The sequence below is a fragment of the Rhinatrema bivittatum genome, chromosome 16 (genome assembly GCF_901001135.1).
Source record: "Rhinatrema bivittatum chromosome 16, aRhiBiv1.1, whole genome shotgun sequence".
NCBI classification, from domain to species: Eukaryota; Metazoa; Chordata; class Amphibia; order Gymnophiona; family Rhinatrematidae; genus Rhinatrema; species Rhinatrema bivittatum.
In genome coordinates, this window is record NC_042630.1 from 30,952,897 (window position 1) to 30,980,165 (window position 27,269).

Consider the following 27,269-nt stretch of genomic DNA (forward strand, 5'->3'; position numbering starts at 1 on the left):
CATGCTCTCTCATCCCCCCAAGTACCCTCACACATGCTCTCATCCCCCCAAGCATCCTCACACATGCTCTCTCATCCCAAGCACCCTCACACATGCTCTCTCATCCCCCCAAGCACCCTCACACATGCTCTCTCCCCACCAAGCACCCTCACACATGCTCTCTCATCCCCCCAAGCACCCTCACACATGCTCTCTCATCCCCCCAAGCACCCTCACACATGCTCTCTCCCCCCACAAGCACCCTCACACATGCTCTCTCATCCCCCCAAGCATCCTCACACATGCTCTCTCCCCCACCAAGCTCCTTCACACATGCTCTCTCATCCCCCCCCAAGCATCCTCACACATGCTCTCTCCCCAAGCACCCTCACACATACTCTCTCATTCCCCCAAGCACTCTCACACATGCTCTCTCAGTCCCCCAAGCACTCTCACACATGTTCTCTCACACGCCACGCATCCTCACACATGCTCTCTCACACACCACACATCCTCCCACATGCTCTCTCATCCCAAGCACCTTCACAAATGCTCTCTCATCCCCCAAGCACCCTCACACATGCTCTCTCATCTCCCCAAGCATCCTCACACATGCTCTCTCCCCCCAAGCACCCTCACACATGCTCTCTCATCCCCCCAAGCACCCTCACACATGCTCTCTCCCCACAAAGTTCCTTCACGCATGCTCTCTCATCCCCCCCAAGCATCCTCACACATGCTCTCTCCCCCAAGCACCCTCACACATGCTCTCATCTCCCCAAGCACCCTCACACATGCTCTCTCACACTCCAAGCACCCTCACACATGCTCTCTCATTCCTCCAAGCACTCTCACACATGCTCTCTCATTCCCCCAAGCACTCTCACACTCCAAGCATCCTCACACATGCTCTCTCACACTCCAAGCATCCTCACACATGCTCTCTCATCACCCCAAGCACCTTCACAAATGCTCTCTCATCCCCCAAGCACCCTCACACATGCTCTCTCATCTCCCCAAGCACCCTCACACATGCTCTCTCATCCCCCCATGCATCCTCACACATGCTCTCTCCCCCCAAGCACCCTCACACATGCTCTCTCATCCTCCCAAGCACCCTCACACATGCTCTCTCATCCCCCCAAGCATCCTCACACATGCTCTCTCCCCCACCAAGCTCCTTCACACATGCTCTCTCATCCCCCCCCCAAGCATCCTCACACATGCTCTCTCCCCCCCAAGCACCCTCACATATACTCTCTCATTCCCCCAAGCACCCTCACACATGCTCTCTCCCCAAGCACTCTCACACATGCTCTCTCCTCCCCCAAGCACCCTCACACATATTCCCCCAAGCACCCTCACACGTATTCTCTCATTCCCCCAAGCACCCTCACACATGCTCTCTCACACTCCAAGCACCCTCACACATGCTCTCATTCCCCCAAGCACTCTCACACATGCTCTCTCACACTCCAAGCATCCTCACACATGCTCTCTCATCCCAAGCACCTTCACAAATGCTCTCTCATCCCCCCAAGCACCCTCACACATGCTCTCTCACACTCCAAGCACCCTCACACATGCTCTCTCACACTCCAAGCAGCCTCACACATGCTCTCTCATCCCCCAAGCATCCTCACACATGATCTCTCCCCAATCACCTTCACACATGCTCATTCCCCCAAGCATCCTCACACATGCTCTCTCATCCCAAGCATCCTCATACATGTTCTCTTATTCCCCCAAGCACCCTCACACATGCTCTCAGTCCCCCAAGCACCCTCACACATGCTCTCTCGCACTCCAAGCATCCTCACACATGCTCTCTCACTCCAAGCACCCTCACACATGCTCTCTCATCCCCCAAGCACCCTCACACATGCTCTCTCATTCCCCCAAGCATCCTCACACATGCTCTCACCCAAGCATCCTCACACATGCTCTCTCATCTCCCCAAGCATCCTCACACATGGTCTCATCCCAAGCATCCTCACACATGCTCTCACCCCAAGCATCCACACACATGCTCTCCAGCTCGGGGGAGAGGCAACTGAGAGGGGATGTGATGGAAGTTTATCGGATCATGAGTGGGGTGGAACAGATAAATAGGAAACGGCGATTTATCCTGCCAAATAGAACAAGGAGGCGACACGTCATAAAATTGCAGGTTAGCAGATGTAAAACAAACTTAAGGGAGTATTTTTTCCTTTCAGTGTGCACAATTAAATTATGGAATGCATTGCCAGAAAATCTGCTCAGGGCTAGCAGTATAGATGAGTTTAAAAAAAGGGTTGGACAAGTTCCTGGACAACAGGTACGCTTGGTTGCTTTTACCCCCTTGCTTTAGTGAATGAGCAGTTTGGAATGAATTTTCCTATTGGGATCTGCTGGGTACGATTCAAGTCATCCAAACTGGTTACTGTCGGAGTGAGGATGCTAGGCTTGATGGGGCCATTGGTCTGAGCCAGCATGGCACTTCTTATGTTCTTTACATGCATGCGATATATTGAATACAATGGAGGCAGTGCATTCAGGTCTCACTCATGTATATTCATGGTGGATATCCTGTTAATGGCTATTGTGGACCAGAGTTGGCCCCCCCCCCCCCATCTGCTTTAGGAGCCTGCAAACAGAGCTGCAATCTCAATCTCAGTCCCAGTAAAGACTTCAGAGACCTGAATAAAATAAACGGTTTCTCTGAAGGAGCGCCACCGAGCGCGTTCACAGAACATGGGAGCTTCCAGCATCGCTGCTTGCTGGCACCTCTTCCCGCAGCTGGCTAGGGAGGCGCTGTCCTTTACAAGCACGACGGGTGACGCTCCTCGTGTCGTCTCATATCTAAAGCGTGGCCAAAAGAAAAATAAAATCAACGAAATGTCATTTTGTTTCTCTCGTTTTAGGGAACGCTAAACAAACAGAAACAAAGCAAACGATACCAAAAAAAAAACACAAAGAAAGTTTAGTGCATGGCAGCACCGTGCGTTCCCATTTCTTCCTCTCTCAAATATAGCACCTAAGTTGCACATTTAGGGGAGCCGTGAATCGGTTACTTATTTTTGATGTTAAATTCCAGCAAAACATGATTCTTTTGTGCAAAAGTTCCAGACTCCAAGGTAAACAATTCTTTTAAGGACGACGGGAAGATTAATCATTTCAAAATTCTAATGAAGGGAAATCCACCCTGGCGGTTCTGCAGGTTCCATACCAACCACTAGCGCCCTTCTGGTTTTGTCTACAGGAGCCTGCAAACTGCCGTAAAGGAGGGAAGGACCACCAAGGAGCCCTGGAAGGAAACTGGCACAGGTAAGGGCATCTTTCAGGCAGGGCTTAATCATCAAGGGTGAAAGAGGACATCCTTGTCTAGCGCCTCTGAAAAGATGAAACGCTTCAGACTGTTTGTTGTTTTCAGGATGGCAGCTTTGGGAAGAAAACGCGAAGCCTCGATCCAGCCCACATCACTGTGTCCCATGTTAAGATTCCTTAAAAGGGCAAACAGGTATCAGGAAGTGCAGGCTCCGAAGCCTTCATCTGCTTCCTTCCACTCTTCTCTCTGGAAGAGCAAACCCCTTCTCCCTTAGGGATCTGTAGTTAAGCCTTTTTTTTTTGTTTGTTTTCTGTTGCAAGCTCAGGAAAAAACAGGTTATGCGCCCACCCCCCCTCCCCCTCCTCTGTTACGATTCTGCCTGCAGCTATGGGCAGCCTCTCACCTCTTTTGCTCTTTTTTTTCGGCTTCTTCTGTGGCCTAAAGGCCGCCGACGCTCCCTTAACGTGGCTGGAGCCGTCCCAGCGCAGCCTTCATGGCCTGGAGGCCAACTTCTCTTCAACCTCTTTCTCGTTGGCACTCTGTTCCATGTTGGAATTCCATGTCTTCGTCTTGGTCTCTCTTCGGATCCTGTGTCTTGTCCATCCAGATCCTGATGTTCCTGATGTTTCGTCCGTTCCTGAAGTCCTGATGTCCTTTTCTCTGGATCTCTTCGTCCTGATCCTCTTTTATTCAGATGTCCTTTGCCTCGGCAGCATAAGCCTCCAGAGGATGCCTGCTTTTAACCCTTCAAGCTTCAGGTTCCATACTCCGAGTTTGCTCGAGCCCTGCGCCGAGCCTTTTACTCCGAGTCCCTGGGATCCTGAGGTTCTTCTCCTTATCCTGAATCCTGTCCGGGTCTTCGGAGTCCCTTGTGTTTGCCTTGTCCATATGAATGAACTCTGCATAACCTGTACCGTATCAGCGTGGTCCGTGCCTTGCCTTGACTGGCTGTGGAGGGTGCACCTCGGTGCAGGTCTTCGTCATGGAACCTGTAAGTAACCTGAGTTGGGAACCACCAGCGTGGTCTGTGACCTGCCTTGATTGGCTGTGAGGGCGCGTGGTGTGGCAGTACTTATTCAGAACTCTTGACTTGTGACTCTGTTGGAGTCCTTTTCTTCAAGCAACCTGAGTCCATCTCAGTTCTTCAAGCAACCCGAGATCCGTCTCAGCCCTTTAAGTCTTCGTCTCAACCTTCAACTATCCTGACTCTTCGTGTGTATCCCTCACGTATCCTGAGCCTTTGTCTGAGTCTGATGTCTTCGCCCTTCAGCCTCTGTCCGTCCTGTCACATTTGCAGGTCCGAAAGGGCTATCGAGGGCTACCCCAGAGACCAACATTGCGTTGCTGGGTCTCTTTGATGTGATCAGGTTCGGCAGAGGTCAGGGTCCTGCATCTTCAGCCTGTGCTTGGACACTCCTCGTCTGCCTTGGCGCTTCCCGGAGCTCCTATGTGGTCGTGTCGTGGCCGAAGGGTATACAATCTCCCAGAAATGGGTCCGCCTCCAGCGTTCTCATAACATCCTCTTCTCTAGCTTCAGCTCTGACCTCCTGTCTATACTGCTCTGGAAGAACATTTGAGCTGCATTTGGGTGTGTTGAGTGGACGCGTGGGTGGAGATTTATCCTAGCATTTTATAAACTACGTGGTGGGTGCTGCACCATGGACCCCCCCATCCGTTCACTCAAAAACTGCGGAGAGCAGACAAGTCCCATTCCACTTGGTCCAGTCCATTAGCAGATGTAAAACTGCACGAATATAAGTTCCATAACGTATCCACATCTCTCTCTCATAGAACTTCAACCTCCATGCCTAGCTCTTGAGCCCCCACCCACAACACTCTAACCACCCAAAACTATGCGCATACTTTCAATGTTTATAATATGGCATGCACGTGAATACATACCACAGGGGGAATGGGTTTACCTTTTACTATGAATACTGTTTCCTATTATGTATCTTATTTGACATTCCGCCCATGGGAAAACCCACAGCCGAGGGCTTTACGTTGTAAAAATGAACATATCTCGAATGTCCAAAGGCGAGTCTCCACACGTGAACCGGGGGTGATGTGCCTCTTGGATCCACTGGCATGGGGTGGCGCCGGGCAGGGAAATTCCCTGCTTAAAACTGGCCGGGACAGCAGATTTGGTGACATCACAGATGCTTTTCAGCAATGATGTCATTAGGCGGTGGGGAGGGAAGGAAGGGATCGTGTGTGTGTCCCCCCGACAAGGGTGCCACTATGATGTTAAAACTATCTGGGGAGAGGGGAATACTGGAAACAGTACTGGAAACAGATTCTGAGAGGGATGTGTGAGCGATCTCCTTGCAAGGGCTGCCCTCCCAGCATGCTTTTGTTTTTTGTAGGGGACAGAAAGATCTCCTGAGCTCTTAGCTCATAGTGCAAAAAATATCACAGTAAGGCTCTGAATCACTCTTCCCATACCATGCAGATGTCTCAATCTGCCATTGCATGGGCTGGAGTACAGGCACGTGCTGGCAAGGGAAAAACAGAAAAAAAATAATAATCAGGATGTTGGGGGTTTTTTTTGTAGGTTATTGCCTAGCAATGGAGCTTCCTTCTTACAGAATGAAAGCTGGTCGGCGGAAGTCCGGGCTCTTCTGATGGTCAGGCTTACTGAGAACAATACCTACCCCCCCCCCCTCCCAATACTGCCAGGCCCAGCCCTCAGGAGGCACTGGGAGCCTGCGGCTTCCTCTCCCCTTCACACAAAGTCCCAGAGGCTCCTGCAGATGCGGTGATCTTCCTTCTCGGGCTCCGGTCGTGCCATGTCTTTGCTCCTGGCCCTGGCACTCCTGCTCCAGCTCGTGGCAGGTAAAGAAGGGTCCAGTCTGCCTTTTCTCGAGTCTGGTTTAGGGGGTTTTGTTGTTTTTATTGGGGTGGGGGGGGTGTGAGTGGATGGGTGGGATGTAGACATTATGGCTGGATTTGGCAGTAATAGGGTTCTGACTCTGGGGGAAAAAAATCTTTGGAGGAGAAAAACACATTTAAGCCTTTGGCTTGGTTGGCATCTTTGGTTATGAGGTTGAGGGGCAGGTCTGGACTCAAAAGTGGGGCACTGGGTGGAGGAACTGGCTCGGAATGAGTTTGCATTAGGAACCACACAGAACCACGGTGATTGTGTGTGTCTGAGTATGTCTGTGTCTTCATTCAGACTGAGAGGGCAATGTCATCTCAGGAGCTACCCAAATGAAAGTTAGAGTGGTTTTTTTTGTTGTCAGTGTGTGTGTTTGTCTGTGAGTGTATAGTTCTGTACTTCTGTGTCTGTGCGTGTCAGTGTCCGCCTGTCCCTGTCTGGGATTCCAGCAAGTCTGATAACTTGCACTGATCTCCACAAGATGCTCGGTCATCTTGCAAGCCTTGAAGTGTCCCATGTGGGACTGCCACGCGTGTAGCATGTACAGGCGGACAACGCAGAGTGCTGACATGTATGCGCAGTGCTCACTGCAGACTGCTGTTTATTGCCAGTGCGTGAAATCAGGGGAAATCCAGGGAAGGGCCAGGGGTAATCGGTGCAGCACTGAGGACCCCCCACCCCCACCAATTAAGTCCCTCCCAAAGGAGGGAATTCAACACAGTCACCCCCACTCCCCACCAACCAGGAGGGATTCTTAGAGTAGAATTTGACTTTTGCACAAGAATGGGAGAGGGAGGGGAGCCCAGCTCAGGGAGGTGGGGAGGGCAGGATCTTCTTAGAGGAACTCACTGGTGGAAATATCAGGAGGGGCGGGGGAAAGGGAACATATCTGGGGTCAGAAAGCATGACAAGGAAAGAAGAGTGAAATGGAAGCAGAGCGCACAGTAAATGCAGCCTTGCCCTTGGACTGGCTGTGGCTTGCTGGTACAGCACTGCCAGGAAGAGATACGGCAGTGATTCCAATTTGTCCCAGCTGACAGATTACAGTGTGGTGCGGCTGCGGGCCAGCTCCCAGGCCTAGTTGAGGGATTTCCCTGCCCTGTCACTAGAATTTGTTTTCCCAGATCCAGAGCCCTATTACTGGAAACCCCATGCATAACATCAACATGAGAACAGCCAAAGAGGGCCGGACCAAAGGTCCACCTAGCTGTGTCCGGTCTTCAGCGGTGGCAAGCAGGCGATGATTAGAGAAAAGTCAAATAAAGCATTAAGAGTCTGGCAGGATTTCCAGAGGAACGTAAGCTGGAACATGCTGTGGGGGTCGGGGGGGGGGCTCCCGTAACTCCTCCCAGTTAAGGAAACAGCAGCATTTAGTGCTACGGCCTCAGCTTCCTCCCCATTCTTGTTCCTGGCAACTACCGTCTCCCTTCTGCGCCCCCCCCCCCCCCCACTTCACAGCCTGTGGGCCAGGCTTGTCACTTTAAGACTTCTCTGCTGGGCTAGTGTGTGTGCTCTATCAGTCCAACAGTTTCAGGAAAACATAGAAAGAATGGCACCCGCAGATGTCCTGAGATCTGTGGCATGCAGACATATCCGAGCCCTTCCAGTGCTCCACCAGACATCCTCAATGGAAGCAGAGGTGTGAGAGGACAAACTCACAGAGCTATCATTAAGACACAGGGTCAGCACTTTCTCAATGACCAATATCCCTTTAGTCCTTGAAGAAATTTCTGCACTTCCTTTCTTCTTTAGAAGTGCAATGGGAACAACACAGAATCACCTACTTTTCCACTCTGTTAGTAGACACTAGGTTATGTGCCCAGGCTATTCCCAGGCTGGACTAACCTGGCCAATAAAAATATTTATATTTATAGGAACTGTTGAAATACATTATGAAGATTATCCGGAGAATACTACAGCAGTCTACTATGGTAAGAATTTGTTGATTTGAAAATTAAATAGTTAAGATAATAGAAACACAAAAACGTGACAGCAGAAAAAGACCAAACGGCCTATCTTCTCTGCCATTACGTGGACAGAGAACTAATGGATGGATAGGTGAAGGTGGACATATGGACAGATGATTAAAGGATTGAGAATAGTAGATACATGGATAGATGGTTGATCTGCAGTGATGGATAGATAATTTGTGGATGGATGATTGATGAATAGGTATCAATAGATTACTGATGAATAATGAATGATAGCATTTCAACAGTAAATGGATGGATGATGGTGGATAGGTAATTGAAGAACAGAGGACTGTGATAGGGACAAATGACTGATGAATGGAAGATAGGTTGATGAACAGATGAATGATGACAGTGGATAGGTAACTGATGGATGGAGAATGGTGAGATGGACAGATGATCGAAGGATGGATGAAGCATAGACAAAAATGGATAAATGGAGGATGGTGAGATGGACAAATGAATGGATGGAGGAAAGTGGATACATGGCTAGATGATTGATGGATGAATGACGGGTAGATACAAGTGAATGAATGGATTAATGATGGTGGCTATATGGAAGATCAATGGATGATGAATAGATGGAAGGTGGGTGGTGAGATGAATAGATGATTGTTTGATGGATGGATGACAGACATGAGTGGATGAATCAATGGAGAATGGCGAGTTGTATAAATTATTGATGGATGATGAGCGTAGATAGGTAGTTGATGGATGGAGGATAATGAGATGGACAGATGAAAGTGGACACATGGGTAGACAGACAGATAACTGAACAGAGGATGGTGAGATGGACAGATGATCGATGGATGGATAATGACTGGATAGAGAATGATGAGATGAATAGATGACAGATAGATCAGAATTATTAGATGGACAGACGATTGATGCCTGGAGGATGGTGATATGGACAGATGGGTTGATAGTTAAGTGAAGGATGGGTAATTGATGGATGGAGGATGGTGACAGATAAGAGATGACTGGATATATAAAGATGAACAGATAATTGATGACTGGTGAGGGACAAATGATCAACAGATAAATGATGGTTAGACATGAGTGAAAGAATGGATAATGATCGTAATCTGTGGACCCTTGGGCTGAGGTGAGATTGGCTCTACCTGCAAGGAGGAGCCCTGTAGGTTCTCAATGTCAGCAGGCGGACCCAGATGAAGCAGAGACCAGTCAAGAGCTTCACCTTTACCAGGCCACATTCTCCTTGGGTTGAGTTTTTGGGTGCCGGGGCTAGAAGGACGTAGGAAGGGGTCTCTGCAGATGACTAGAAACATGGTCCAAGGCCAGACTAGGGTCACAGACAGGCAGCGATCAGGTGTCTCCAGAGTCCAGGCAAGGGTCAAGGCAAGCAGTGATCAGATGTATCCAGAATCCGGGCAAGGGTCAAAACCAGGTATCCGTCTGAGGATAAGGAAAAGGGACAGATAGGGCTGAGACAGGCTGAGCAGACGAAGGCTAGAACAGGCTGGGCAGCAACACACACTACTCAAGGTAGCTGGATCTGTTGCTGAGACAGAGAGCATGAGGGGAACTACCCTTATATAGGGCAGTGTTGGTGACATCATCACTGGGGCCATGGGGACTTTCCCTCCACAGTCCCTTTAAATAGGCCGATGACGAGTGCTGAGGCTGGTAGTGTCCTGCTGTGTGGTTTTTGGCGGCGTCTGCGGTGTTCCACCATGTCGGGAGGAAGAGTAGCCGGCCTGGGCGGGGTTTGCGGGGGCAGCCCGCAGACCGCCGAGCACAACAATGGACAGTTGATCAATAGAGGATGATGGGTAGATACAGCAATTGACTAACAGAGCATGGTGAGATGGAGAGATGACTAAATGGTGAGTTGGGCCGATGACTGATGGATGATGAGGGCAATATGGACAGATGATGGATTGGTGGATAGATAAAGGTAGACAGATATTTGATAGATGGACATCAGTGGATGAGATGGACATGTGATTAATGGATGGATAAGGATGGTTAGACGGATTTAGCAGTGACATGTAAAAGCTGCAGAGTGATCCTGTTTGCAGCATGGACTTTGGCAATGTTGCTTTCTTGTAAACAGTGCTTTACCTCCACTGGAAGACACCTATCCTTTTCTACCTTTTCATTACAGATGTTTCGATAGATTATTCACAACTCATAGAAATATATGACTACGTAAGTAAAGTAAAAATGAAACTGTTTTGTTTTTTTTTTCCCCCAAATAGAAGAACATCATCAAGGTTCAGGGGAGCATCCATTCCCCTTCTGGATGTGAGTCCTGTAAGGTGCATCCAAAGGGCAAAGATGAGGGAACCCGTGTCAACAAAATGCAGGGATCCGGGGTACGCTTCCCATTTTACAACATTGGGAAGGCAATTTCCAAAAGCCATTCACTTAGGTAAAAAAGTGCGTGCGCCATCAAGAGCGCGGGTGCTTTTACCTGACGAAAGATGGGCAGGCTCGGAGGTGGAGTTACGACCGGGGGGGGGGGGGGGGGGGGGGAGGAGGTAACAACAGCTGTAGTTTTACATTTTTAAAACTATGTGCGCTGTTTTTCATGGAAAAAGGATCCGCAGGAAAAGCAGATGTAAATCCGTACGGGAGACAATTTTTTTGAGAGGTGACGCCAAGCCCACAGATAAACGTACTCCGGAACTTCGCAGCAATGCGCTGTTTTGAAAACGAACAAACGAAAAAAAAAGCCACTTTAGCAACTTAAGTCCTCATTCACAAGTCACCAGACAGACAAGTGCAGGACATTAGGGGCAGGGTTATCCGTGAAACCAGGATCCCCGAGTCAGCGGCTCTTCTCTTCCAGTTCTAGATACAGCCCGTCACCCCCATCTCTGTCCGGCCCAATTCATTTTAAAGAAACCCCTTTGATTGCCTCGGGTTCTACACGATTTTTACCCCAAAACAGTGTACGAGCTACCTCCGGGCTCGTCGGCTTTTTTTTTTAAATGCTATGAAATACCCAGAGGCGAAGACCTTTCTCTAAATCCAGGAGTTCTCAGTCCGGGACCTCAGGGCAACCCCAGCAGGTCTGGTTTTTCAGGATAATCCACAATGAATTATGCATGAGGTAGGTTTGCATGTGCTGCCTCCAATGGATTCAAATCTGTCTTGTGCAAATTCGTTGCACAAGACAGGTGCCCTGAAAACCCAACCGGCTAGGTGTGTCCTGAAGACTGATTCGGGAGCCCCTGATCTAAACTATAAGTTAAAATCAAATGAGGTTTTGAGAAAGGAAGGGGGGGGGGGGGGTGTTCACTCGAAATGTAATAGCAGCCTGTAGAGACGGGAGACCCCAACCTTTCTTTTTCTGACCCTGGCATTTTCCTTCTGCTCCTTTTATATTTCCAGTTCAGTCGGATCGAAGGCTGGGATCTGGCGCCACTTACTTCTTTCTCAACTAACGAGGGGCTTCTCCTATTTCATATCCCCATCCCCAATATCTGGTCAATGCAGTGACAATCCTGAGCTGGGGGGGGGGGTGTCCGTATACCAGACTGTCAGGCGTCATCCTTAAGCAATGATTGTGACTCCTTTCCTCCCCCCCCCCCCCCCCACGAGAGCTTATGATCCCCAGCCCTGGCTGACCTGGGGATGGAACCGGGGGATCTTCTGCACGGCAGCGCACAATCCTTGTCACCTGAGCTGCTGGGCGGACCCCAGGCAGGACCCCTAACCTCGAGCCCCGTGTCCAGGTCTGGAGACGGGGGGCTCTAGAAAAGGACGCTGAGAAAGCTGGGCTGAAATGGTGCGCGGCCTGCGCTACGAACCCTAGGCAGAGGGAAGGGGGAGGTGGAATTTTCAAACTGTCCTCACTGGGACAAAATCCACAGGGACTCTTTACCAGCAAACTCTGCCTCGGTTTTCAAAGCTACTGCAGGCGCACAAGTCTTTCTTTCAAAGTTGCCCCGGGTACAAAATCTCCTTTGACATTTCCATTTGCCCTCTGTGTGGGCATTTTTACGTATTTTTTGTTCATGGGAAAATAATACACAGAGATTTGAAACTGCGGTCTGTGGGCTCCCCTTTCCTTCCCCCTAACCTAAACCCGCCTCCTTTCCACCCCCCACCCCAGAGAGCCTCCTCTGCGCACAGCTAAACACAACGGGCAGGATTTTAAAAAGGCCCGGCGACGCGCATGTAAGTCCCGGGGCTTTCTAAAGGGGCGGGGCCATGGCCGCTGAGTCGAAGGATCGCCTGTCGGCGCACGCAACTTGCACCTGCCTGGAGACAGGTGCAAAAGGTAAAATAAACATTTGGGGGGGGGGGGTTAGAGTAGGGCTAGGGGGAGGAAAGGTTAGGGGAAGGGGTGGGAAGGTCAGGTTAGGGGGAAGGGAACGGGGAAGGCAGTGCGGCTCGGCGCGCTCAAGGTGCACAATTGTGCATCACTTTACGCGCTCCGATCCCTGATTTTATAACTTGCACGCGCCTGCAAATTATATAAAATCGGGTGCACGTTTGCGCGCGCCAGGTAGCGCGCACACATGTATGCCCGCGCTACCCCAATGCGCATTGTGGAACGACGCACGGACTTTCAGCCGTGCCGACAGACAGCAATTATCAGCCATCCTGCGAATGCAGGTAAATTGCTCTTCACCCATGTAAAGGCTTTGAAATCCTCCTCCTGAGGAGCAGACGATCTGTTGCCCAGGAGGGGAAGAGGAGACTGGAAGTTTGGGGCTAGGAGTCTGTTGATATTGAAACTGTTCATTTTCTGGGCCACACTTTCAGTAGGTTTGACAGGCATGGAACGCGTAATTTGAGTTTTCACAAAATTGCCCGCAGCGAGGGGAGGTGGGGGAAGGGTTGTGCACGTAAAAGTGCTTTTACTTGCACTAAAAATAGAAGTTCGAGGGAGCGGAGTTAGGGGCAGGGTAACCTTTGAGTTTCGAAAGCATGCGCAGAACTGGACGAACAAGCAAGCACGTGCACCGCATACCACATACAGTTGCTAATTTGCAAAGTGGACTTATGCACCTAAATCTACTTTGAAAATCCAGGCTAAAGTCTGCAGGGACTTTGACCATATTAACAGCACGGGCTGCTGATAATTATCCTCTTTAGGTACTTCGTATTGTTATGTATTGATGTTTTTTATTTTTTTTTGTTAATTGTTTGGGCTTTATTTGTTTGTTGGTTTTTTGTTTTTTTTGGAAGACAGAGTTATTTTTTAGTTATGTGATACGGCCTTTCATCTCCCCAGTGAAAGTAGGGGATGTCCTTGGTTGAACTAGGGATTTTTAAATTATTTTTCTTTATATTTGTTTTATTATGCTATATTGATATATTTTATTGTTTGGTTATGTTATACTGATCTATTTTGCTATATTGAAGTAATTTATTGTTCTTATGATGCAAACTGCTTTGGGTACTTTTTATTTTTAGGTCTAAAATAGAATACAAACATTAAAATATCTGCCAGGCTTGAATAAGGTAACTAGGAAGAAGCATTTTCCATATAATGAAAAGCTCAAAGACAAGGGGACATCATATGAAGCTGAAGGGAGGGAAACTCAGAAAGAATGTGAAAACATGTATCTTCATTAGGGTGGACACCTGGAAGAGACTTCAGTAGAGGTTATAAGATGCCAGGCAGTGGCAGACTTCAAGCATGCAAGGAACAGTCACAACAGGGCCTTAGCGGCAGGGGACGGGAGGGAGAAAACCAGGTATGACCTGAGACAGCACAGAGGGCAGCTAGCAACAGGCAGAGCGGGTGGACTCAATGGTCCTATTCTGCCAACATCCATTCGGCCCCTAACAGCCAGCATCCACTGGTAACCGGCAAGCAGGGTGGGGGATGGAGGGATGGTGGATAAATCACCCGACCTCCTAACTCGTGACTGAGAGGAAGCACGCCGATGCACATGAGCTCTGAAGGTAAGAAATCTGAAAAAGAGGAAGTGAGGAAGAGGAAGGCCACACAGAAGACCTGACCACTTTACTTTCATGCTCTGACAGAAGGAAAGGGCAGAATCCATCTTGTGATGTGACTTCCTCATCCCCGTCCCAGGAAGTCCCAGGCCCCTTTGTCACTTTTTTTTTTTCATTTTACATACGAACCTAAGAAATTGCCATACTGGGTCAGACCAAGGGTCCATCAAGCCCAGCATCCTGTTTCCAACAGAGGCCAAACCAGGCCACAAGAACCTGGCAATTACCCAAACACTAAGAAGATCCCATGCTACTGATGCAATTAATAGCACTGGCTATTCCCTAAGACAACTTGATTAATAGCCGTTAATGGCCTTCTCCTCCAAGAACTTATCCAAACCTTTTTTGAACCCAGCTACACTAACTGCACAAACCACCCCTCCACCCTCTGCTATCCAAGCACCCACTTCATGGAAACAATTTGATAATCCCGGTGCTGTGCGTTTGACCGCTCAGATTTCAGAACAATCCGTAGATACGCCCTTGGGAGTGGAAAGTTCTCTGGGTTCAAGGCATTTGTGCAAACCATTTGCACAGAACGCTGCCTCAAAATAAAAATTAAAAAAAAATAAAAAGCAACAGGGCCGTATCTGAAAATAATAAAGAATCAGAGGAGACAAAAGTTCTTTCCCGAAAGGAAAAATGTTAAGTAATCGCAGGAAATAAAGTGCTGTAATCACAAGGAAAAAAAAAAAATCAAGAATATTAAATCAGTGTACACGGCCCAGTCCAAGCCAGATGATATGGCTACCGTGTCTCTGCCCCCAGGAACATACAGACTGCATTGTAAGCACAGGGAGGCTACGCAAGTCACTCGAGGTTGGGAAGTCAGAGATTGCATCAACAGGCTCAGGGTTTGCTGAAACTCAGACAAGAATGATAGACCGGCAGCCCCGGTCCTATAGCACTAGACATCCCCCTCCCTTCTAATTATCCCTAGTGACTTCTGTTTGACTTTGGCTACAGGCACCATCAGGAGCATCCACAATGCAGTGCCACCTCTCACTCGTCGCAGTGCTTCTTTACCTTGGATGGCGACTCCTACGTCTGTAACAGGTAATCGCTTTCCGCCCTGTCATCCAATCGTCCAATATCTCAAATATGAAATTCAAGCTTACTGGCAGGACCCTTGTTGGGGCTTCCTGCAGAGGAGGGAAGTAATCCCAAGTGAAGTCATCACGCACCCTTACTGCTTCCTGGTGCTAAAAGAAAAGCCCCATGATTGATTTCACAGACCTTGGGAGCATTTTGGCTCTGGGAAGTGCCCGGCTGTTAAAATGGCCGGACAGAACCAAATGGGATAAAACACAGGGTCCCCCCCCATGCCTATTCTCCCAAGAGTAATGAAACCATGCCTCACAAGTCAATAAATCGGAAATATGTATGCGAAGGGGGGGTCACTGTATGGTTCCATAAGCCTTCACTTCCTACTGGGCCCAAAACTGTATTCAGAGCTTTCCTCCGGTAATTGGAAGTTGATTTCGCGTTATTGACTACACAGATACTCCATGTGTTTCTAAGTTATATCATTTTGTGCTGTTCTTTTTTGGTCTTTGTAATTGTTGTACAGCTTAGACTTGAAAAACTACTTGTGCAGTCTGGTTACAACAGGATTCCTTTATTGTGTAAATTTGCTGAAACACAGCTGTGCTGAAGTTCTTAATAAAATTTAAGTTTTTATATATATTTTTTTCAATATTAACAAATAGAGGTGGCTGCTGCATGCCTCTGAAATATATTACCTGCCGAAACACATTACAATGCAAAATTATCTAAATCGAAATGATTCTTATATATATATATATTTTTTTTTATTGTGTTCGAGTCGTGTCTCCAGCCACATCTGTGTGTGTGAGGCTGCATCACCGACTGTCCCTGTTTGGGCTCCGTAGGAGCTGTTCGCCAGCACAAGACCCTTTATAGTTGATGGGTGTGTCTATTCGTCTGTCTGTCCGTACACACGTTGGAATTTGGAAAGCACTGCATGGATCTGACTGAAATTTAGCAAAGTGTGTGGGGGTGGTGTCGAGACTAAACTAAAAATGCCGTCAGGGACGTGAGGTTTTGGTTTCAACTGACGCAAAATTATCAGTGAAATACAAAAAGAAACAGTACATACAAATTTATTATCACTTTTTATAAGAGAATAAAAAAATTCAATCTTACTAAGCTTTCTGTCTGAAGGCGAACACCTTTTAAAATCACGACGCAGTAATTGTCTATAATAATCACCAAAAATTTACCCAAAACGGGTTTGCAAACAATATTCAAAATGCAACAGCAATTCAAATATCACCCAGTCACGGGTCCTCATCAGTTTGGATATCACTCTGTCATAGTCCAAGGATCTGTTGATAAACACAATTCTGCATGAATGAGAATTACCCCTCAACCGTGGTCCCTAAACTTATTAATGCAATGTCAACTCTATTCATATACGGTGAACGAACTTGTTAATAAGACATCCACTTAGTTCGCCACGTGCTGGCTCAATTTGTTTATCTAACTTTCCACGTGAAACCGTGGCCAGATTGATATCAAGCAGATTCTCTTCCCTAGATCACTGTTAAAGGTCCCGAACCACTGATCATGGTTGGACTGAGGCAAAGCCTCCCAGGTCTCTTTTAAAACACGAAATGTTTCTGTTTCCCACTGTCAGAAATCACTATAACAGCTTCCACGGCGCTCTGTTCTGGAATTCTGAAATATTTCAATTTTCCACCGCTGAAAATCGCTGTGTTCTGTGATTTAGATTTCTGAAACAACGCTGGGTATAGGCATGATGAAAACCGGCAGAACGCAGTGATATCCAAACTGCTGTGGACCATGGCCGGGTGATATATGAATTGTTGTTGCATTTTGAAATCTGTTTGCAAACTCGCTTTGGGTACATTTCGGGTGATTATTATAGCCAATTACTTTGTTGTAATTTTAAATGGTGTAACATTGTATAAAAGGTGTTCACTTTCAGATAGAAAGTTTATGTCTAATAAGATTACATAGTAATATAACACTGTAACGACATCAGAAAAAGACCAAATGGTCCATCCAGTCTGCCCAGCAAGCTTCTTATGGTAGTAAATGCCGCTCCAAGCAGGTTACCCCATGCCTTCTGTTAAGGGTAGTAACTGCCGCTCTCTGCAGGTTACCCCTTGCCTTCTGTTAAGGGTAGTAACTGCCGCTCTCTGCAGGTTACCCCATGTTACTGTTAAGGGTAGTAACTGACGCTCCGTGCAGGTAACCCCTATGCCTTCTGTTAAGGGTAGTAACTGCCGCTCTCTGCAGGTTACCCCATGTTACTGTTAAGGGTAGTAACTGACGCTCCGTGCAGGTTACCCCCATGCTTCTGTTAAGGGTAGTAACAACCGCTCTCTGCAGGTTACCCCATGTTACTGTTAAGGGCAGTAACTGACGCTCCGTGCAGGTAACCCCTATGCCTTCTGTTAAGGGTAGTAACTGCCGTTCTGTGCAGGTTACCCCATGCCTTCTGTTAAGGGTAGTAACTCCTTTCTGTGCAGGTTACCCCATGCCTTCTGTTAAGGGCAGTAACTGCCGCTCCATGCAGGTTACCCCTATGCCTTCTGTTAAGGGCAGTAACTGACGCTCCGTGCAGGTAACCCCTATGCCTTCTGTTAAGGGCAGTAACTGCCGCTCCGTGCAGGTTTCCCCCATGCCTTCTGTTAAGGGCAGTAACTGCCGCTCCGTGCAGGTTACCCCCATGCCTTCTGTTAAGGGCAGTAACTGCCGCTCCGTGCAGGTTACCCCTATGCCTTCTGTTAAGGGCAGTAACTGCCGCTCCGTGCAGGTTTCCCCCATGCCTTCTGTTAAGGGTAGTATCTGCCGCTCTGTGCAGGTTACCCCCATGCCTTCTGTTAAGGGCAGTAACTGCCGCTCCGTGCAGGTTACCCCCATGCCTTCTGTTAAGGGCAGTAACTGCCACTCCATACAGGTTACCCCCATGCCTTCTGTTAAGGGTAGTAATATTAAAAATGAAAACCAAACAACAATCAAACTCAGAACAAAATTACTGCTAACAACATTTTTACAGGGTGAGCAGCCTTCCTGATAATTCATACAATGCTGCTGCTGCTGCTTGGACGTGCTTTGCTTGTGGCCTTGGCCGCAGAAGTGGTCCTGTGCTTTTTCCATAATTTCTGCATTATCAGTGCCCTGTACCGTAAACGTCAGGGCTCAGCTTTGGTTGTCATCTGAATCCAATTTCCCTCCCCCCCACCGTTGAAGCGGAGAGCAATGCTGCAGTTGCATCAAAATCACGTAAGCTAATTGGTTAAGGGTAGTAACCCCAAAGCCTTTTGGTAGAGGTAGCAGCTTCCGCTCCATGCTGGTTACCCCTCTTGCACCCTTTTCTTAATTTCCAAATGTAGCCTTTACGATCCACAGTGTTTATTCCTTGTCTTTTTGAATTCAATTACTGCTTTTGCCTTCACTATTTCTTCTAGAAGGGCATTCAGGGCATCCACCACCCTCTCCGTGAAGAAATATTTTCTGACGTTGGTTCTAAGTCGTCCCCCCCTGAAGTTTCATATTGCGACCCCTAGTGCTACTGTTTGCTTCCCTCTGAAAAAGATTCAAGTAACAATCACCATTAAAAACTGATTTTATATATTAATTCTGTTAAAAGAGTGATAATACATTTGTATATACTGTTTCATTTCACTGTTAGGATCTGGAATACTACAGCAGTTTATATAGTTTTGCAGTGTACACAAAATTACCAGTGCCAGAAAACTTTTAGTTTCAATCTCTGACCCCACCCCCATGCCAACTCTCACTTGCAAGGAGGAAGGGAAACACATCTGTGTCATGCTTCTAGCGTAACATGCTCCAGCTTGGAGTACACAAACATTTCAAATGTGCTCTTCCTGCCTGGTGTGCTCCTCGGTCTGCTGCGCCGTTTAGGGTGCAGATGGACAGATGCATTGAAGCCAGCTTTTCAAAATGACTGAAGGTGCTAAACTCAAAATGATAAAGGGGATGGAATGGCTTCCCTATGAGGAAAGGCTGAAGAGGTTAGGGTTGTTCAGCTTGGAGAAGAGAAGGCTGAGGGGGGATAGGATGGGGGTCTTTAAAATCATGAAAAGACTAAAAGGTGTTAATGTAAATTGGTTGTTTACTCTTTCATATAATAGAAGGGCTAGGGGGCACTCCATGAAGTTAGCAAGTAGCACATTTAAAACAAATCGGAGAAAATTATTTTTCACTCAATGCACAATTAAGCTCTGGAATTCATTGCAAGAGGATGTGGTTAAGGAAGTTAGCGTAGCTGGGTTTAAAAAAGATTTGGACAAGTTCCTGGATGAGACGTCCATAAACTGCTATCAGTCAAGTTGACTTAGGGAATAGCCACTGCTATTACTGGCATTAGTGGCTCGGGATCTATTCAATGTTTAGCTACTTGCCAGATTCTTGTAACCTGGATTGGCCACTGTTGGAAACAGGATGCTGGGCTTGATGGACAATCTGACCCAGTAAGGCAACTACTTATGTTCTTATGTATCGCAACACAAATTGACCCCTCCTTGGACACAGTGAAGGAGTCTGCTCAATACTGGGGGCAATCAAACTCTCACGCACCCGCAGAGCTGGCACCGATAGATGGTCGAACAGCTGCGAACTTGAGGAGAGATAGACGAGATCTTCCCATAGTTTTCTTTGACTTTCACTAAGATTACTTCAAAATTAGCATAAAAAAATCCCCACTGGAGCAAAATGTATTTTTGGTTTCAGAATTCTTCTTTCCTCTTTTCTGTGGTTTTTTTTTTTGGGGTGGAGGAGTGGGGTTAATATTTTCTGTGTTCCAGATAGGACAGGAAGACAAGTTTGAGGACTGAAATCTGTGTTTTCTTATCTTTTTTTAATTTTTTTTTATTTTGAAGAACTACTCCTTGGGATGTAAATCAGCCAAAAGCAGTGGAAGCCTTGCCTTACTGATAGGAGGAAGAAGATATTAATGAGAACGCTACTGCAAGCTACAGAATTAAAAAAAAATAACATCCTACAATGTATTTTTCCCCCTTTGCTTCTGACTTCTGCTCTCTTTATTTTTTTCCTTTTCCCTATCAGCCACATTTAGTGCAACCAATGTTTATTTTTCCACCTGTGGTTTTAGGCAAGGCTGGCATAATGTTTAATTAATTCTGGGAAAGGGAAGATCCAGATTTACGTGCAAAAGTCGTGGCAAGATCAAAAGAAAAAAGTAATTTGTTGTGCAATACTGACACCCTGTGGTCATTCTGTAGTTTACATGCCTGTGGTCCTCCAAGTATTTTATTCTGAAGTACCGGAGATCCATTTTGCCCACCTTTGAAGGGGGTAACAGAAAATAAAAAAATATTCTGTCTTTTGGCTGCTTAAGAAGCAGCCATCTCAGACAGATCATTAATTTATTGAGTTTAAATGTTATTTTAGAGTTGGTGGCCCTGGATGTTGGATGCCAGCACTCAGATCAGCACTAGCAAGCAGCAGATTTATCTTATGCAGTAAAGAAAAAAACCATTGAGTTCTGTTTTCTGTGTGTGTTATATTAACCCTCAACTTGTATTGCCCCCTTCTTTGCCACTCTCCCACCCTAACCTGTTCCCAACACTCAGAACCTGCTCCAATTAAAACAACAGTATGTCAGGCCGATACAGTAAAGTCCGCGGGAGAGCAGGCGAACGTCCGCTCTTGCCGGTGCACGCGATTCTGTATTTAAATGAGGCCCGGCGGTAAAAACGGGCAAAAGGAGCAGCGGCTGTCAGCGGGTTTGACAGCCGACGCTCAATTTTGCCGGCGTCGGTTCTCAAGCCCGCTGACAGCCACGGGCTTGGAAACCGGACGCCGGCAAAATTGAGCGTCCGGTTTTCGGCCCGACAGCTGCGGGCTGAATTCAAATTTTTTTTTTTACTTTTTTTTACCCTTCGGGACCTCCGACTTAATATCGCCATGATATTAAGTCGGAGGGTGCACAGAAAAGCAGTTTTTACTGCTTTTCTGTGCACTTTCCTGGCACTGGAAGAAATTAGCGCCGACCTTTGGGTCGGCGCTAATTTCTGAAAGTAAAATGTGCGGCTTGGCTGCACATTTTACTTTCTGTATCCCGCGCGCATACCTAATAGCGCCCTCAACATGCATTTGCATGTTGAGGGCGCTATTAGGTTTGGCAGGTTGGCCGCGCGTTTTCCTCCCCTTACTGAATAAGGGGTAAGGGAAAACGCGCATCCAAGAGCAGGCTAACCGTGCGCTCCGTCGGAGTGCACTGTACTGTATCGGCCTGTTTGAGAGGTTGTGTTTATGCCACTACAGTCTCTCTAATTCATTTCTTGTTTCAGATCGTCAGTTCACTGCATATCTGTATGTGTGTCTAAATCTGCTATTAATATACTAGGGAGATAAACAGTTGCAGGTGTGCTACTGGCAGCAGTATTAGAAAAATAATTTTTTCTGACTTTTTTTGGTTTTTTTTTAATGGAAAATTTAAGGCACAAGAAAAGTGTAAAAAAATTTCATGTACGAGTTCTCTCTTTGAGGAATTAAAATGTTTATAGACCGGAAACAGGAGCTGTGTCTGTCATTTGGCTTCCTGAATACAGATGTTTGCCAATGTTACTGACCTCTGAAAATTGCTCTGCACGGGCCTCCCATTGAGCCATCTTTCTCCACTACAACCTATTCAAAGTTTGGCTGCCGATTTATTTTCCTTCAATGTCGCTATGACTATGTAACCCCCCCTTCTTCATAAGTCACTACATTGGCTCCCCGTCCACTTCCGCAAACAGTTCAAGCTTCTCTTACAAAGGAATTCACTTTGCAACTCTTCTTCCACTCCCTTCCTCATAAACTCCGTTCAGTGGGTAAGTTGCTCTTATCTGTGCCCTGCTCCTCCACTGTCACCTCCCAATGCTGCATTTTCCATCTTGCTATGCCGTCTGCCTGGAACAGACTTCCTGATTTGACGTGTCATGCTCCCCCTCCTCTGGGCATATTCAAATCCAATGTAAAAACCCAACTTTTTGAGGCTGCTTTTAAACTCTACACACTTCTCTACAATAAATACACTCCCTACCGGCTCATTTGCCTTGATTAGACTGTAAGCTCCATGGAGCTTAGACTGTCTCTTATATGTATCTGTGTAGTGCTGCGCATGTCTCGTAGCGCTTTAGAAATAAGTAATAGCAATAATAGTAAATAGTGGAGAGGAGGTCGCACAAGTGGAGAGAGCAAGAATTGGGGACAGCAGGGTGGAGAGGAGGAAGAGAAAGAAATTAGCAAGAGGGAGCGAGCAGGTAAAGCCAGAGAGAGAAAAATGTAAACAAGGGATGAGAGAGGGCTGATGAAGAAGGGACAACAAGAGGCTAGAGGAGAAAATAGGAAAATTTGTTCTTACCTGATAATTTTTGTTCCTATAATAACACAGAACAGTTCAGACAAATGGGTTTTGCATCCCTACCAGCAGATGGAGGCAGAGAACAAAACTTTGAGGCACTGCTACATAACCGAGAGTGCCACCTGCAGTCCCTCAGTACTGACCTGCACCCAAGCCAAGATGTTCAAATTAACAAACCCTAAGCAAACTAAGGGCAAGCAGAGAATACAGTTGGAGCCCCCTATAACTAGGACCCTTTGCATAAAAACCAAGGAACATATTAACCTCTGTACACTTTCAGTAGCTCTGCATATGTCTACATACTGTCTCAACAGCATCCAGAAGCAAGGAAGTCTTTTTAAAGATGGGGATGGGGATGGGTCTCTGGACTGATTTATGGTACTACAGGAATGAAAATGATTAGGTAAGAACACATTTTCCTTTCCTGTTCGTACCACAGATCAGCCCAGATGAGTGGGACGTACCCAAGCTCCCCTACACTGGGCGGTAACCCGAAAGACCGGCGCGCAACAGACTTTCACCAAAAGTCGCCTCATCCAGCGCCCACACATCCAAGCGGTAAGGTTTGGTAAAAGTGGAAGAGAAAACCATGTCAAAGCCTGACAAATCTCTTGTGGAGAGAATATTTGACACTCCACCCAGGAAGTCGCCTGCACCCTAGTAGAATGCGCTCACAGCCCTTCCAGAGCTGAATTTACAGCCTCCCTCAGTCATCTCGCGATCGTGCCCTTGGTAGCTTTATTCCCCTTCTTTGCTCCACTAAAAAGACAGACAGATGATCCAACATCTGAAAGGTATTTGTGACCCTGAGATACCACAAGAGCGCTCATCACACATCCAAGAGATGCAACTCCTTTGCCACTGGATCGGCTGGAAACAAATTTGGAAAAGCCGGAAGCTCAACCATCTGCTTACGATGAAAGGGCGAAACTACTTTGGGCAAAAAGGAAGGTACCATACGCAACAACTCCCCATCCTCTGAAATCCTCAAAAAAGGATCTCTACACGACAGCGTCTTTAGCTCAGATATCCTTCTGGCTGAACAGATAGCCACCAAGAAAACAGACTTCAAGGTTAGATCCTTCAAGGATGCCCTTCTAACCGGTTCAAACGGGAGGCCACACAGAACTCTAAGCACCAGGTTAAGGTTACAGGCCGGACATACCTTCCGGGCCTACCGCTAGATAAACCAGGTCCGCAAACCACAGCCTGCGTGGCCACTTGGGTGCCAGCAGATTCACTCTGTCCGGATGAAGCTCAATGCGACGCAACACTCTCCCTGTGAGACACCGGGGGAGACCACGTACAGCAACAGCCCTATCAGCCATGGCTGAACGAGGGCATTGATGCCCTCGAAGCCGGCCTCTCTCCTGCGACTGAAAAACCAGACTGCCTTCGCATTGCCTGGACCCGCCATGAGGTCCAGGTCCGGCTTGCCCCATCTGCCCTGAATCAGGGCAAAGGCCTCCACCAACAACTTCTAATCACTGGGATCTAGCTGCTGCCTGCTGAGATAATCCACTTGCATGTTGCCTACCCCAGTCACGTGCAATGCCGCTATGCTTGCTAGATAGTTTTCTGCCCAAACAAATAGGTCTTGCGCCTCTTGCGCCACTAGACGACTCTTTGTACTGCCTTGACGATTGATGTATGCCACTGTCGTCACATTGTCAGAGAAAAAGCGCACTGACCTCCTTTGAATGAGCGGTATAAAGGCAAGCAAAGCTTTGCAAACTGCTCTGGTCTCCAAACAACTGATGGACCAGGACGCCTCCTCTGGCTACCACAGCCCCTGGGCTGATCTGCCTTGACAAATCGTTCCCCATCCTTTGAGGCTGGCATTTGTGGTCACCACCACCCAGTCAGGTATCTCCAGGTCCAATCCTCTCTCCAAATTGCTCCGAGACAGCCACCACGAAAGACTGAATCTGGTTCCCCCCTGAAGCAGCAAAGGAAGCTGAAATTCCTCTGAAAGCAGATTCCACTGGGATAAAAGAGCCCTCTGCAGGGGTCGCATGTGAGTAAAGGCCCATGGAACTAACTCCAGCGTAGAAACCATAGAACCCAGGACCTGCAAATAATCCCAGACTCCTGGAGCCGAAAACTGCAGAAGCTGGAGTACTTGATCCTGCAACTTGGCCACTCTCTCCAAGATCAGAAACACCTTCCCTATTCAGGTATCAAACTGATCTCCCAGATACTCCAACAATTGGGACGGGTCCAAATGGCTCTTCGCCAGATTTGTCGCCCAGCCAAACGATTCCAGAAGCTGCATGACTCGGAAAACTAAATGACGACACTCCACTTACGACTTTCCCCTGATGAGCCAATCGTCCAGATATGGATGCATCAGGATCCCTTCCCTCCTGAGGGCTGCCACAACCACCACCATCACCTTTGTGAACGTGCACGGAGCTGTCATCAACCCAAAGGGAAGGGCTCAAAACTGGAAATGCTCTCCGAGAACCATGAATCTCAGGAACCCCTGGTGATCGTCCTTTATGGGAATACAGAGATAGGTCTCCGTTAAATTCAACAAGGCCAGAAACTCCCCTTTGTGCACTGCCGCTAACATTATCTGCAACGTTTTCATTCGAAAACGGGGCACCCTGAGGACACTATTGACCTTCTGAAGATCGAGAATGGGCCGAAACATCTCCTCTTTCTTGAGGACCATGAAATACACTGAGTACCTCCCTTGTCCCCTCTCCTGAAGGGGTCCTGGAACAATGGCCCGGAGGAAAAGAAGACGCTGCACAGTATCCCGCTTGGCATGGGAGACACAGCAGGATACCACAAAGGCATCCCTGAGCGGCCAAGAAAATTCTAAACCATAGCCATCTCTTATTACCTCCAGCACCCACTAGTCTGACATGATCCTTGTCTACTCCTCGTAAAAGGGGGACATTCTCCCTCCGACTGCCTTCAGAGAGGAGTGGACCAGCTCACTTTCACTGGCCAATTTTATTACCCGCCCCCCCCCCCCCCCACGAGGAGGTCTATGTTGTGCCCGAAAGGACTGCTGCCTGCCTGATCCCTGCTTTTGTGCTATAGGCACCGAGGATCTGATCGGGCGAAATCTTCTTGCAGTTCAAAAACGAGCATGCGGGAGAAAGGACTTCTTGGTGGATTTCTTGTCCTCGGGTAACTTATTGCCCTTCGACTCCCCAACTGCTTCATGAGTTGCTCCGAATAGCAACTTGCCCTTGAAGCGGAGGTTAGACAGCTGGGCTTTAGACCACACATCCACCAACCAATTTCACAACTACAACAGCCTCCGTGCCGCCACTGCAGAGACCATATTCCTGGCAGAAGTCTAAATCAAGTCATAGAGGGCATCTGCCACATAGGCCACTCCTGACTCCAAACGGGCAGCCTGAGCAGACTCTGCCGTCGCCATGATACCTTCTCGTGCGCCTTCTGCACCCAGCACAAGCAGGCTCTCTGCATCAAACTTGTACAGACTGCCGCCCGAAAGCTCAAGGCTGAAACCTTAAACAAACTCAACAGAATTTCCAGCTTCCGACCCTGGATATCCTTTAGAGCGGCCGACCCTGCCACTGGGATGGCTGTCCTCTTGGTCACTGTGGAAACCGCCGCATCCATCTTGGGGATCTTCCAAGGTTTCTTCCGGCATGGGATATAAACTTAGGCATAACTCTGGCTACCTTCAGGCCCGCCTTGGGAGACTCCCACTCCCGATCCACCAACTTCTTCATCTTCTTGGGCAAAGGGAAAGCCTTAGGAGGTCCCCGCAGTCCCTCCAGGACCAGGTTGACCCCCTCATTGTCAGAGTCTTACTGCATGACCTTAATCCCCAACTCCAGACCACACCAGGGTTGTCACCCTCCGCAATCAGGACGTCGTCCACATCCAGCATAGGATCCCCTGAATCGGTGACGGGTCCTTGTCTGGGTCCACCGGATCACCCTGCTCCTGATTGGGCACATCCGACTCCTCTGACATGTCCCCTTCCTCAGCTGTGGACTGTCCCAGCCCAAGGAGATGTAGGATCCCACTGGCTCCCCCTCCTCCGAGACTTCTTAGCCACAGGGGGCTTTCTGGGAAGCGGCCACCTGGACCCTGCCTCCTTCTTGGCCAAATAGGCCTTATGGAGAAGCAGGACAAAATCCATGAAAATTGATCTGAATCCGCCCCCCTGGCTACCCATCCCTTCCCTGCCACCAGCAGGACTTAAATCGATGGGAAATTGTGTGTGTGTGTGTGGGGGGGGGGGGGGGGGGGGGAGTCCCGAGGCTCTGGAATGGCCTCCTGGCTCCTGCCATGTGCCTTCAAAATAGCCGCCAATTCCTCCAACACCCCCGGAGCCTGCAGCACCAGCCTGGTCAACCTCGTACTCCGCCCCCGCCCCCCCTGATGGTCCCGCGGAGGTCCCAGCCCCACCCAAGGCACACTCCGCACAAAACTCAGTAGCAAGAGAGGCGAACCCCCTTCAAACCGCAGCTGCAACTTTTCCCACACTGAGCGGGCATTGGGCTGAATCACAGTTGGGCCTAAAAATAGCCCCTGCCGCTGAGAAAAACTCGTCGGCACATTCCCGACCCTGAGCGAGCACCCAGCCCGGATATCGCGAGGCTTCTGCCCTCACTCACCCAGTCCTGTCTCCCGGCAGTACGGCCGCTCAGCACTGCTCCAACTCTCTTCGCTGCCTTTTTTTTTTTTTAAGGCACAAGCCCCGAAAAACACAGCAATAATACATAAGCAAGGAAACCACAAAAAGAAAAGGGCTACGTCTCTGCTTCTGATGCCAGAGGCGAGCAGACACTGGAGATGAGGACCCAGAGG

General features: G+C 48.2%; 1 long non-coding RNA gene across 1 annotated transcript in view; it reads right to left on the reverse strand.

Moving 5' to 3' along the window:
• Positions 1-27,269, reverse strand: part of LOC115078616 — a 37,633-nt gene that overhangs the window by 6,139 nt on the left and 4,225 nt on the right. The window lies entirely within an intron of this gene.